Source organism: Serinus canaria, chromosome 19 (assembly GCF_022539315.1).
Source record: "Serinus canaria isolate serCan28SL12 chromosome 19, serCan2020, whole genome shotgun sequence".
Lineage (NCBI taxonomy): Eukaryota > Metazoa > Chordata > Aves > Passeriformes > Fringillidae > Serinus > Serinus canaria.
The window spans coordinates 3,672,398-3,685,634 of NC_066332.1; positions in this window are offsets into that span (position 1 = coordinate 3,672,398).

The window sequence follows — 13,237 nt, forward strand, 5'->3', positions numbered from 1 at the left end:
AGGAGCCCCTCGGCAGCTCCCAAAGAGGGAGGGGGCTCATCCAACCTCACCCTCTCACTCCCCTCCCTTCCAGCAGCCCCATGGATCCCTGGAAGCCATATCCCCACAGGCTTCCTGGACACAGACACTGGAGAGACCCCAGCTAAGACCCCAGCTGATAACCTGGCTACAACGGGATGCACTGGGGTCAGAGCAGCCACCCCAGACCAAACCCCACACCGCTGCCACTCCAGGTCCCCACGGCCCTGGCCATCCTGGACAAGGACTCCCCTGGCTCCCACCAACACCATTCAGTACATTAATATTACATCCTGCTTCCTAGGGAAAGTGGATAAATCTTTAAATCAAAGAGTGCTGCAAAGAGTGCTCAGGCCAGGAGCCATGCCAGTGCCAGTGGGGAGGATGGGGAGTCCCATTCTGCACCTGAGAGGGGTTGGAGGAGAGCTGTGACATGGGCCAGATGCATACCACAGCCCCTCTCAGACCTCATTTCTTTAGCAATTAGCTGATAACAATCTCTCAGTGGCCCACCTTCAACCCAGGAGCTCACTGCATTGGCCCTCCCACAACATCCCCTGGTCCTCAGCTTCCAGGGAAAAAGGATCCCTGGCTCTAACCTGCTCTGCCTCCTCATGGTGGGTGTCCATCGTCTCTCCTGGACAGATCTCAGCTGTGCTGCTTCCAGCATCACCCCGGAGCATGGCAGCACATGGCTCATTAGCACTGGTGTCACCCATGGTGGCCACTCCCCAGGACACCACCTCACAGAGCTGCCCTCCACCAGGGACTGTCTCCAGGCTGGGAATGTCCCAGAGAAACCCAAAACTCTCCCCCAAGCTCTATTTCCCACCAGGTGGGGTCTAAGGGGGAGCCAAGGTAGCAGAGAGGGACCAAAGGTGATTGTCCCCAGCAGCTCAGAGACCATCAGGCACCACTGCCTTCCCTCCACCATGGCCAAGGTCTGCAGCTCCAGGCCTAACCACAGGGACACCCAGAGTGGCACTGTCACTGTGGCAGTGCTGGCAACCCAGGTGGGGCTCATCAGCATCCAAGTAATGAGGAACACAGCGTTAATAAGGCAGCTGGGGACCCTGGGAGGTGACACCTGCAGCAGTGCAGGGAAGGTGGCATGGAGAGGGAAGGGCCTGGCCTGCAGGGATGCAGGAATGACCTGGCTCTGTTGGTAGCAGTTGGAGCAGACTGACACCCCAGCCCCAGACCAGACCTGGGGATGAGATCTACAGGCACTGCCCAACAGGCACCCAAGGAGAGGGACCCTGTGCTGTCCCCAGGACAGAGCCATGTCCCCACGGCTCCAGCTGTGCCACCCGAGGCTGTGCAGAATTTGAGGGGCCTCATGTGGAGCCTGGGCACAGGAACCACCCCAACAACCCCAGAAGCTGCGACAGGGAGGGGACCAAGCACCACCAAGCAGCCAGGACAGGCAAGGGAGTCACTGATGGGCGAGGGGACACAGAGAGGTTGTCCCCTGTGTCTCCCTGCCTGTGGGGTGCTTGTGCCACCCAGGCAGCCCAAACCCAGCATCTCCCTCCCTCCTCCCCCACAGCTGCATTGCCCCTGCAGCCTGTTCTGTGCCCGTGCCAAAACCCAATGCTATTTTTGCTCCTGATTTTTAGCAGCAGTGAAAATCCTCCTGCTGCACCCCAGGCATGGGAGATGGAGGGCAGGGAGGAAGCCTGGCCCAGGGGAGCCACTCTGGGGGGGCAAGGACACCCCAACCTGAAACAGCCATGTAGCCCCAAGCCCACAGACAGCCCCAGAGCCCTGAGCTGGACCCAAGCCCACGCTGCACCAAGGGATGCTGACACCCATCAGGGCAGAGGCACTGTGAGCTGGCACATGGCCCCAGCAGGGTGACAGCAACAGGAACACATCCCCATGAGGGATTATTTTCCCCAGGAAAATGTTTTTGCTCTGCCACATCTTCCCAGGCTGACCCAGGCTACTGCCAGCAGGATGTTCCCTATGAGGGAGCTCAGCCAAGGGCAGCAGCTGGCTCCTGCCCAGCCCAGACAGAGCACAGTCACAGCAGCTCAGGATGGCAATTCCAGCTGGACACGTGCTGTTCCCCAACACCCTGTCAGTGTGTGGGCACAGCCCAATGCTCACCCAATCCATCCTACTTCCAAGAAAAGCCCAACATCCATACAGAGCTTGTGAAATTTTGGGGAAACGCCACGGTTTCCCTGTGCCTGGGTGAAAATTCACCATGACAACACAGATGTGTGAGCTGGCCTCGGACCTGCTCCGTGGGCCTCTGCTAAAGGGAGGCTCAACACAACAGCACCCTCTCCACACCATCACTGCCTTGCCCAGTGTGATGATGAAGGCTGGACCCTGCCCTGCATCCCCCAAAACATGGGCATGCCAAGCAGCCTCCCCCACGCCTTGGGGAGGGCAGCTGGAGCAGGATTTGGGATGGCAGAGCCATGGGAAGGTGGGTGTAGAGGTTGGGGCTGGATGTGGCCCCTGGGCTCCAGCCCAAACGCCCGCACAGCCACCCCAGCCCCCGGGGCTGCTGCTGCTGGATGTGGCCTCTGGCTGTGGACATCAGAGGCTTTGGGCTGGAAAACCGGGGGAGGGGGCTCAGCCCTACCCAATGTGCCCCTTGGCGGCCCCTGCTCCCTCTAGGGCATGACAGATGCCAGATCCATGCATGGAGCATGCTCCGGAGCATCCCACCTTCCCACGCACCCGTGCCAAACCTCGCTGCCCCACCAGCACCAGGCTCCGAGCCCAACACTGCACCCCGAACCCCAGCCCGGGACGCCCCCGCAGCTCAACGCTGCCCCAAAATAACAACGGGGACCCTGTGACCGAGCCCCCTCATCCCCTGGCCCCATCCCAGACATCTGCCGAGAGACCAGGACCGGCTCCGGGGCTCCCTCCTCCCTGCCGCCCGTCCGTGGGATCGGATCGGGGGGTTCGCATCCCCCAGGCTGCTGCAGGACGCCCCCGGCCCCGCCGGCTGCCAGCCCCCGGTACCGACACCGCGTTGCCACAGCACCGGCACCGCGCCTGGAGCTCGCTGCGAGCACCACGGCTGAGGGAGGGAGGCAGGGAGGGAGAGGTGCCCTTCCACCGCCGCGCAGGGACGGCGATGGGACCTGGGGCCAAAAACCATCCCCATCCCCAAAGCCCCCCGCGGGCAGCGCCGGCTGTCAGGAACGACCTGCTCCAGCCTCAGCGAGCCCCCCGCGCCGGGGCCACCGCCACCCACCCTGCTCATGCAGCCCCCGCAGCTTGGGGGACGCCACACCGACCCCGGCCAGCGCCGCCCTGCCACCAGGGCATGCGGGATGCTCCCGGAGGGGAGCACAACCCCCTGCCAGCATCGCCAGCCCCTGCCCGGGCTCGGCTCCGCCCGGGACAGCACAGCATCCCTGCCCGGCGCGCCGCAGCGTTACACAACAGGTAGGGGCCACCCAGCCCCTCGCCCCCCGCGCCCCCCCGGCAGCCCAGGCCACGTACTGCTGTAGAGAGTGTCGATCCAGGAGAGGCGAGGCAGGCCGCGGTGGCTCAGCGGCTCCATGCTCGGAGGGCTGTGCCGGCGCTCAGCCCGCTCTCATCGCACAACAAAGGCGGCGGGCGCGGGCGGGAGGCGGGGGCCGCGGGCCCAGGCGGGGGCTGGATGGCAGAGCCGGACACGGCCTCCTGCCCGGGCACACGGCTGCGCTTCTGCCAAGGGTGCCCAGGGAAGGAGGTGCAGCCTGGCAATGGCAGCGCGTCCCGCCTCCCGCCCCTGCCTCGCCGGGGGGAGCCGAGCTCAGCGTCCCCCCGCACGCAGCCACGCCGACCCTCCGCAGGGGTCTGGGGACCGGCGAGGAGGAGGAGGAGGACAAGGAGAGGATGGTGGTGGCACAGCAGCGCGTGCGGCTGCACCCCCGGCCACCCCAAGGAGAGCAGGAGGAAAAGGGGGAGCTGGCACCATCACCTCTTCCAGCAGAGTCTCACCTCCTTGCTGTGACCTGGGGATCCTGTGCTCAATTCACAGCAAAACCTCCCCAGCCCCTCCAACACCTACGGCTGAAGGACACAGGCTCTTCCAAGCCCTGCTCCCCCTGGTTCTGAGAACCAGGGCCTGCAGGAGCCGGGAGCGGCCCTGCCCCACACAACCGGGGCTGGCAGAGCAGGACGTGGCCAGGCAGGGGTTAAACCGCCCTCCCCGGCTGCATGTAGCCAAAGGAAATACAAAGTGCCAGAGTCATCAACCCCAATATGTCAGGGCGCCAGCCAAGCGTTCAAGTGCAAAGAGTGCCCTGGTTCAGGCTGTGCCGGCACCGCTGCCCCGACCCGGTCCCGGCAGGGCGGGCACCATCCCCGGGCAGCGGCCTCGGCCCCTCCTGCCCGCGGGGCTCGGTGTGGGCAAGGACCGGGAGCGGCACCGCGGCCAGATGGAGCCGGGCAGGAGGGATAACGCTCTGCCGGGCACACGGGGAAGGCGGAGCGTGAAGTGCCAGGACGCGGTTGGGAGACCTGAGGGGACCCTGCCAGGGCACTGCCACCACCTGATTGCCACTCCCAGGAGTGTCCGTGGCAGATTCGGACGCAGCATTTTGGAGGAGCACAGCAATGCCCGAGCTGTGGTTCAGCATGGCTGGAGCACAGGGAGCCACTGGCACCTGGCATCCAGGATGAGGATCCACTGCTGCCCCCAGCACAGCCCTGCCTGCCTGGGGGCTGCATCCAGCCCTGGCATGGCAGGGACATCGGGAGCCTCCTGCACCCACGGGCTGTGAGTCAGGGGCACAGGGTGCCATTTCCCACCTCCCCCTGCCCCATCCCACGTACTCTGGGGAGCTGAGACTCCCCTTGTCCCCAAGGCATGAGCACAGGCAGTGCCCAAGGGTGGCCACCATGTGACAGCCTTTGCTGCTGTCCATCCCCCACCGACTCCCCCATTCACTCCTGCTTTGGCTCAAGCTGAGCATGCCCTCACTTTGCCCCTTAATGGATGGAGAGTTTCCTTCACACTCTACAGCAAACCCCACACCCCTGCACCCCCAGAGCCCGAGGCTCAGCCAGGAAGGTGATGGTGGTTCAGCTGAGAGCATCAACCTTGTTCATGGCAGGAAACCACAGTCCGCTGATGCCCTGGGGAGCCCTGCAGCAGCACCAGCACAAGATGCAGCTGCTCATCCTCAGCAGGATGGCTGCAGAGCCGTGGGGGCAGCAGGCAGCAGATTTTCCATGCACAGCTCCCTGCATACAGGCAGGGAGGGGCTTTTCCACATTTTTCCCTCAGCCAGACACACTTCCTGGCCTCTCCCTCCCACGGCACCAGCCTCTCCATGCCCCCTTGGCACATCTGCCTCTTTATCCAACACAGGCCATGAGCTGAGCACTTGGATCAGCTGCCAGAGCTCCTGGAGCCTTGCCCAGGCTGACCACCCCCAGCCTGACACCTGACAGCAGGTCCTGGCAGTGCCACGGCCAGGAGAAACCAGGCAGGCAAGTTCCCCACAGCTGGGTGAGTGTCCTGGGAAGGCCAAGCCAGGGCCACCCTGTGCTGCACCACTAACCCAGGCTTGCACAGCCCACACCAACCAGCCCCACCAAACTCCTGGGCTGTATTTTTACTTTGGTTTTCATATTCTTTTCACCTTGCAAAAACAACAACAACAACAAAGCCTCAAAACCTGCAAAGTGGCTGAACCTCCCTCCTCTCCCTGTGGCTGGGGGGGAGCACCCACCCCACCCTGGCACCCACCAGCCCTCGGTGACAGAGCCCAGTCCTGGGTGAGGAGATGCTGCCAACCATGTTCTCAACCCCCGCCACCCGCCCCCAGCTCCAGCTGGGAGCATCCCTGCAGCAAGAGCTGGGAGAAGCTGAGCTCCACCATTCCTCCCCAGCAGCAGCCAGCCCTGCACAGCCTGCCTGGTGTCTGGCTGTCTGCCTGGCATCTGCCCAGCCCCTGCCCGCCAGCCCACGCGTCGCTATTTCTGGGCTCTTGTGCAAGAGTCCTCCAGTCGCAGCCACAGGAGCTGCAGGAGCCCCAGGGCTTGCCCAGAGCTGGGCAAGGGCTGCTGGTGGGCACCCAGGGCTGGTGGCACCCAGAGAGCAGCCCCAGAGCCACCTGCCCCTCCAGCACTGGGGGTGTTTTCCCATGGGAAGAGTGGAATGGGAGACTGAGGTTGGGGAGCACCATGCAAGTGGCTAAAGAAGTTAAGGACTGGAAGAGCAGCCAGAGTGCTTTGGTTTGGGAGAGGGAAAACCTGCTGGAGCCACGGCAGGAACACAGCCAGACCCTCCAGCTGCAGAGCCTGGGGCTGAGGTGGGAGATGCCAGAGGAGAGCCTGGCTCCCCCAGCTCCCCCAGCTCCTGCTCTGCTGGGCTCTCACCAGATCCCTCACTGGTGCAGAGCAGCAGCTCTCCCCTTGCCAGAGGCTGCAGAGAGGGAAGAGAGGAATAAATGAAAATGTTTCCAGCCTCCCTGCCAAGGAGCACAGTGGGCCCTCAGTCCAGCACTGAACTTCTCTTCCTGTATCACTTCCCAGTGGAATTAAAACCCTGAGGTCTGTGCTCACTGGGGCACAGCTGAGAGATGCCTGGGGAACAGGGAGGTCACTTGGAGCATCCTGCCCTCAGGGCACTGCCAGGCAGGGTGCCAGAGCCAAGCAAGCATGGGGAGGAGGGCAGAAACAGCCACAGCAGCACTGCCCCAGCCTCTCAAAATACCAGATGGAGAAGGAATGAAAGGTGGTGGCTGGTCAGAAAAAACCTTTTACTTCAGGTGAAGTCCTGGCCTGGCTATTGCACCGAGAGGGAGGCAGCTGTGGCTGTGTCTGCCACAGCCCCCAGCTGCTCCTCTCCCCCCAGCCCTGGTGCTGAGGTGGCTGGGCCAGGTTTGCTCCCCAGCACAGGAGCTGTGGAGGAAGAGGAGGAGGAGGTGTTGGTTCACAGCCTCAGAACAAAAATCACCCACGGAACAAAAAATTGTCCGTGGCAGAAAGCCCCATCCCAGCACAAAGGTCTCCCTACCTGCCAGATCTCCAAACAATCCCTGAACTTTACAGCTGGGACTTATCTGGGGGCAAATCTGCAGGAGTCCTCTGGGATTCTGCTTAGGCTGGCCAGTGAGTCAGCTACAGCCAAGGGAGCCAAGAAGTGCTGCTGCTCCTGATCCACACACACCAGTTATCCTGCTTAGCAAACACTGATCAAGTCGTTTGGGGTGGGAAAGCCAAGCCTGCTCCAAGATGTCTCTTGGGGATGGGGTGAGTTCTCTGTGTTCCCTCGGGCTGGCTCCCAGCCACTGCTCCAGGTGACCTCAGTGGGAGGAAAATCCAGCAATGCCACGAACCAAGGGGGCACAGGTGCCACTTTCTGGGGTGGATGGACGCTGAGTGAGCTGCCCTGGCCAACCCAGGCTCCTTCCTCTAATCCAAGAGAATATGAATTCCCTGCCAGCACAGAGCAAAGCTTCTCCCTGTGATCACTGCCACAGCAGACAGCACCCAGCAGAAGACACAGCAGAGCCATGCACTGGGATCCCAACTGTGGGCAGGAGGGGAGGAGGAACCCAAGGAACAAAGAGCCCTGCTGCACAGAAGTGTCTTCCCAGGGAAACAGAAAGAAAACAAACCCCAACCAGATTTCAATAGCCTTACAATGCAAATGTATGCAGGCCCCGCAGGGCACTTCTGGCTCTATCCAGCCACCTAATGAGGATTTCTTGCCTGCCCTGCTGCTGCCATTGCTTCTACCTGGGGCTACTGATCACCCACAGCCAGCCACTGTGAGCCTGGGGGCCACCTCCGTGCTGTCCCCATGGTGGGCACAGCCCGTGGCACTGCTGGCACTGAAGGGCAAACTCCATCCCCAGCCCCACTGCCCAGCCCTGAATGCTGCCAAGCTGAGGGAGTTCAGGGCTCTGCCCCAAATTCTGGGGGCCAAAACCCAGGCAGTGAGGCTGTGCCAAGCTGACAGAACACAGGCATGCACAGGGGTGCTGCATCCAGACCCACCTCCTCCAGGGGGGAATGTTGGCATCTCTATATCAACACCGCTGCCATGCCAGGGGAGTACACCTGCCCAGTGAGACAGACAGGGACCCCCAGCCCTCTGTGCACCCATCCTGCTTCTCTGCAGGGCCCTGGCACCTGGAAGGGCTGTTTCCCCAGCCAGAAGATGCAGCTGCTGCCACGCTGGTGCCCACAGAGCTGATCACAGGTCTCCCCTCTGCTCTTGCAGCTCCTTTACAAGCCCTTCACTATTTGCCCATCACTCCAATAAGCAGCACTTGCTGCTCTCACTTCAAGCTTTAAACTTCAACTCTTCTACTCAAAGGCTTTTCAGCCTCATAAACTTTACATTTATTTACGATCTTCTTTAACAGTGACAACCTGTTCCAGAGTTAACCCTGCAGTCCCCATCTCAGGCAGCATCACTCTCTGAGGAAGCAGCCTGCCATCACTCAGGGGCTGCTGTCACAATGCCACCAGGGGTGTTTGTGGAGAGAAATCACCCCCCCAAATGCTGTCGGGCCCCAGAGCAGATGGAGACAGTTCAAAGGTCCCCAGCAGGCACACACACCCACTCACACACACACACACTCTGGGGTTTTGTCCTTGCCTGAGCAGTCAAAATTAAACACTGAGACTCTGCCTGGCCTGCCCTGGCCAGAGGAGGAACTTCCAGCCTCTTCAGAGCCAAACAAGCACTTTCTGACAATGGGGAAATACAACAAAGTAAAAATTTAGAAACTAAATACAAGGATACAGAGGTGGTAGATGGGTTCTTGGGGAGACACAACTGTCCCCAATGCACCTCCCTGATTTGGCACCAAGATTCCATCCAGGTGCTAAAGGAGGGGAGATGGATGCACAGACCATGCAACATTCCACCTTCCTTGGGCTGTGGAACCACCATTTCTTCCCCTCTTCACACCATGACCTGCCCCAGGCAGACTGAGATGCACCAGGACAAGCTCTGGACTTTGCTCATTGTTTTCCATTCTGCTTCTGCAGAATATTCCAAGAAAGGGATGAGGAACAAGCAGGGTCTAAGTGCAGCTTGGGACAGGAGGACAGAGCTGCCCCATCACCTCCACAGCTGCAGGGAGTTTTTCTGGGACAGACAGAGGTGCCACTTTTGCAGCAGCAGCAGCACAAGCTGGAAGCAGGGACGGAGTAACAAGAACAAGCCATGACAACTCAAATCATGCCAGGAGCCCTCAGCATGACACCCATGCCAATCCAGCCCCCATCTGGGCATGCAGGAGTGAGGTGGCCAATGCCACAGGAACTCCAGATGCCCCAGGGTCCCTTTCTCACTTCAGCCCTCTGCTGCACACCCTGACACCGCTGCCTTTCTGTGCTCACTGCCCTCCAAGGCAGGACCCTGCTGCTGCTGCTGGCAGCTCCCTTCCCCTTCCCAAGGTACCAGTGAAGGCAGTGCAGCAGAGTGAGGAGAAGAGCCCACGTGACTCCAGAATCTTTCCTTGAGAGAAACTAATTCCAGCTAAACAGAGGGCTGGGGATTCACTTACAGCACATCTCACAGCCTCAGCATCCTGCTGTAACCAGATCCACCAGCTCGTGCCATCGTGGACTATTCCAGCTATGCCAACACTCCCCACCCTAGAGCTCACATTTCTGCGGTGTAGGGCACTGCACAGGGCAGCTCAAGGGATCCCACAGCCTTCCAGAGGAGCTTCAGCTCCATGGCAAAGCCAGCCTCTTTCCCTGCTTCCCAAGGACAAAGCAAGGAAACCAGCACCGAGCTGCTTCCACCTCTGTGCTACCTGGCTGAGGGGCACAGAGCATCTCCACCGAGCATCACCGTGTCCTCCTCTCAGCCACCAGCACCTCCTCCTGCTCAGCTCACCCTCTCCAGGCTGCCACCAGCCCACAGCCCTCCATCCCTTCCATGGCAAACAGGAGATGGAAGCAGCAGCCAGCCCCAGCCCGCTGCACCCCGGCTCAGCCCGGCAGCACACATACTCAGCTGCGGGGCCAGCTGTGTGTTTAGCCACAGGGACAGGTGATGGCCAAGATGAGGGGAATTTCAGCCCTTTCCACGCTTCGTTTTGAGCCATCTGCTCGCTGAGGCTCAGATTTTGTTGGTCCCAGGAGAGCTGGCACAGGCGTTATCTCAGATGCCAGGATCGTGTATCTGGCTGTCACACGCGCCGCTCTGGTGCTACAGCCCCAGACGGGCATCTTGCACATTTCCTCCCTTTAAATCAGATTAATCACAAGCTACTTAAAGGAAAACACTGTGTTTCCCTGGTAATTCCCATAAAGATGATATTCAACACTCCTTCACTTGCTGTCCAGAGGGTGCTTCCCAAGGCTGATACAGCTGGGGACTGACTGCGTTCAGCCACAGCCACAGCAGCACTAAGCTCCAAAATTCACATTAAAATACTGAGGGACCCAGGCAGAGCAGCACTAATAGGGTTACACACCACCAGAGTGCTGGCAGGAAAAACAACCAGCACCACAATCATGAATTTTCAATTGCATCTGAAACATAGAGAAGTGAGAAGAAAACAACAGGAGCACTGGGTTAACCAACTGTCCGTGAAAGGGGGATCCAGGCAATAACTGCACACCTCTTACTGCACTCTCAAATTCTGCTCTTAAATGTCAGCCCAGGCAGTGCACACAGGAGCCCTTATAACGTCCAACAAAGAAAATGCTGATGCCTGGGAAAGGCTCAGGACAGGCTCGGGACAAGGCTGGGGAGGGCTGAGCCCAGCCCTCCGTGCAGAGCCCAGCCGTGTCACGGGGCAGGGAGCCAGGCACTCAGCAGAGGGGATGCTTCCTCCTCTGATGAGAGCTGGAGCTGCTGACCCTGAGGAAGATCCATTTAGGGGAGGAGGAAGAGGCCACATTCAACCACAGCTGATGCAACTTTGGACTTCAAAGTCTTGTCAAAAGATTCACCCCCACCAGCTGCAAAGGGTGGTGCAGGGCTGGACCCCTCCAAGTTGTGAAGCCAGGACCCTCAGGGGCTTGTGCTGTGCTTCGGGGGCGCCCTTTAACATCACCCACCAACCTGAGAGCAGCCTTGCACCATCCTGGCTTTGGAAGCACCCAGGAGCATAACCCAGACATGAACAAAGCACAGGTCTGAGTGTAAATCAGAGGGATTTGTGCTTGGTTGCTCTGATGCACTCGAGCCACTTCAGCCACAGAGCAGCTCTCCAAGAACCACAGCCCGTGCCTGCTGCTGGGAGTTGGAGAGGGGCTTGGAGCAGCCCTTTGGAGGCAGCATTCCCGAGGTGCTTGTTCCTGGGCACAGGCTCTCATGGCTGACTGGAGAGCGGGACAAACACTCACACATGCAGCCTGGCACAGCACGGTGACAACACTGAGAGCAGCCACGTCCTTTGGGCATTTCACCTCCAGGCAGCTCAGGAAGGTGAAGTGGAAACTTCCTCCAGCGCTGCAGACTAATGCAATAAATATAAATGAACTAAATATTAAGCATAATTTGACATCAGAGCACTTACTCTCCAGGCAATCTTAAACCAGCACGATACAGCCTCAGGGGGAAACCACCACCCCAAACAATCGAGCAAGAACAAAATTAACTCAAATCAGCTGTGGAATTAGCAGCATTAAAAGTGACATTCCCTAGCTGCCAGGACTGTGTTTGAACCGGGTTTAATGCTGATGCAATAACAACTTCCAGGCCGCTGGAAGTAGGACAGTGTGACGGCTGACAGCACTAGCTGGCTGTGCCTTCAGTGCCACCACACAGCCAGACACTTGCGAAATAACATTGTCCTCAATCCACCTAGAAAAACGCCCCGGGACATGTCACCACCCCGGCATGCTTCTGCTTCAGAGCCTCCAGGACTTCCCCACAGGAGGTCACAGGGTGTCACCTGAGCAGAGGTGTTCCCGTGAGCCAGGTCACGCCGCCGGGAGGAAATGACTCCTGTGCAATGTCCCAGCCCCAGAGGTGGCTCGTGGGCCACTGGGCCATCACCGAGAGCTGCAGGGGACCGGCCAGAGCCAGCTGCAGGGGACTTGCCAGCCACCCTCCCTCCTCACACACCCAAGGACGGGGCCTTGGCATGGGATGTCCCTGGGAGTGGGACACGGAGGAGACAGGGGCTTGAGGTGACCTTAGTGGTTGGTCAGGGGCCGCACAAGGGCCGGCGTTAGCTCTTCCATGGGGATGGCAAAAGGATTTGGGCGTTCTCTACCACGTTTCGGCATGGGGCGCTCCTGGCTGCGTGCTGGGGACACGCTGGGGCTCCATGCCGAGTCACAGCACGGGCCGCACCAGCCGGGTGCCAGGGATGGCACAGGGGCTCGGGATAGCCTTTATCCTGGGCACGGCACGGTGCCACGGGCACGGCACGGGAGCGCCGGACGGGGGATGCCCTCGGCTGCGTCCATTCGCCCTTGACCGTGCGGCGGAGACGGCTGGGGACACCCCGGTCCCCTGGGGCGCGGGGTGGGGACAGCTCCCCCTCACCCACCTGCCGAGGAAGCGTCCTCCGCGTCGGAGCTGCCGGCGCTGCCGCCCTCCGGAGAGCTGCCGGCGGGCCGGGGGGCGGCGGGCGGCGGCGGCGGCGGGGCCCGGGCCAGCGCCGCCTCCAGGTATCCCACCTTGAAGCGCTCCTCGGCCAGCGCCCGCTGCAGGCGGCGCAGGTGGCGGCGGCAGCGCTCCAGCTCCCGCTCCATGGCCCGCACCGAGCCCAGCTCCATGCGGGGCGCCGGCTCCCCCGGGAACTGCGCCTGCCAGTGCCGAGCGAAGTCCGCCCGGGCCGCCTCGCCCGCCGCCATCCCCCGCCCCGAAGCCGGGCGTTCCCCCCACCCCCGGCACCGCCGCCTTCCGCCCCCCGCCGCCGCCGCGGGGCCTGACGTCGGTGCCCGCCCCCGGCCCGCCCCGCCTCGGCTCGGCACGGCACGGCCCCGCCGGGGCGGGGGCAGCGCTGCCACCGCCCCCCGGCTCGGCCCCGGCTGCGGCCCAAGGCGGGAGCGGGCAGGGACCTGCGGAGGGGATGGGATGGGGAAGGGATGGGTTGGGATGGGATGGGGACGGGGACGGGATGGGGACACCAGCGGGGTGCGGGCGCTGCTCTCCTGCAGCTCACAGTCTCCCACTGCCCTCTCCGAGGAGCTGCCGGCACGGGATGGGGGAGAGGGAATGCCCGGTGCCGGCAGCTCAGGGCAGTAACAAGATGATAATTAATGCCAGAATCCATCCCTCGTGCTCCGGGAGATCCCCGAGCTAGGAACAACTGAGCCT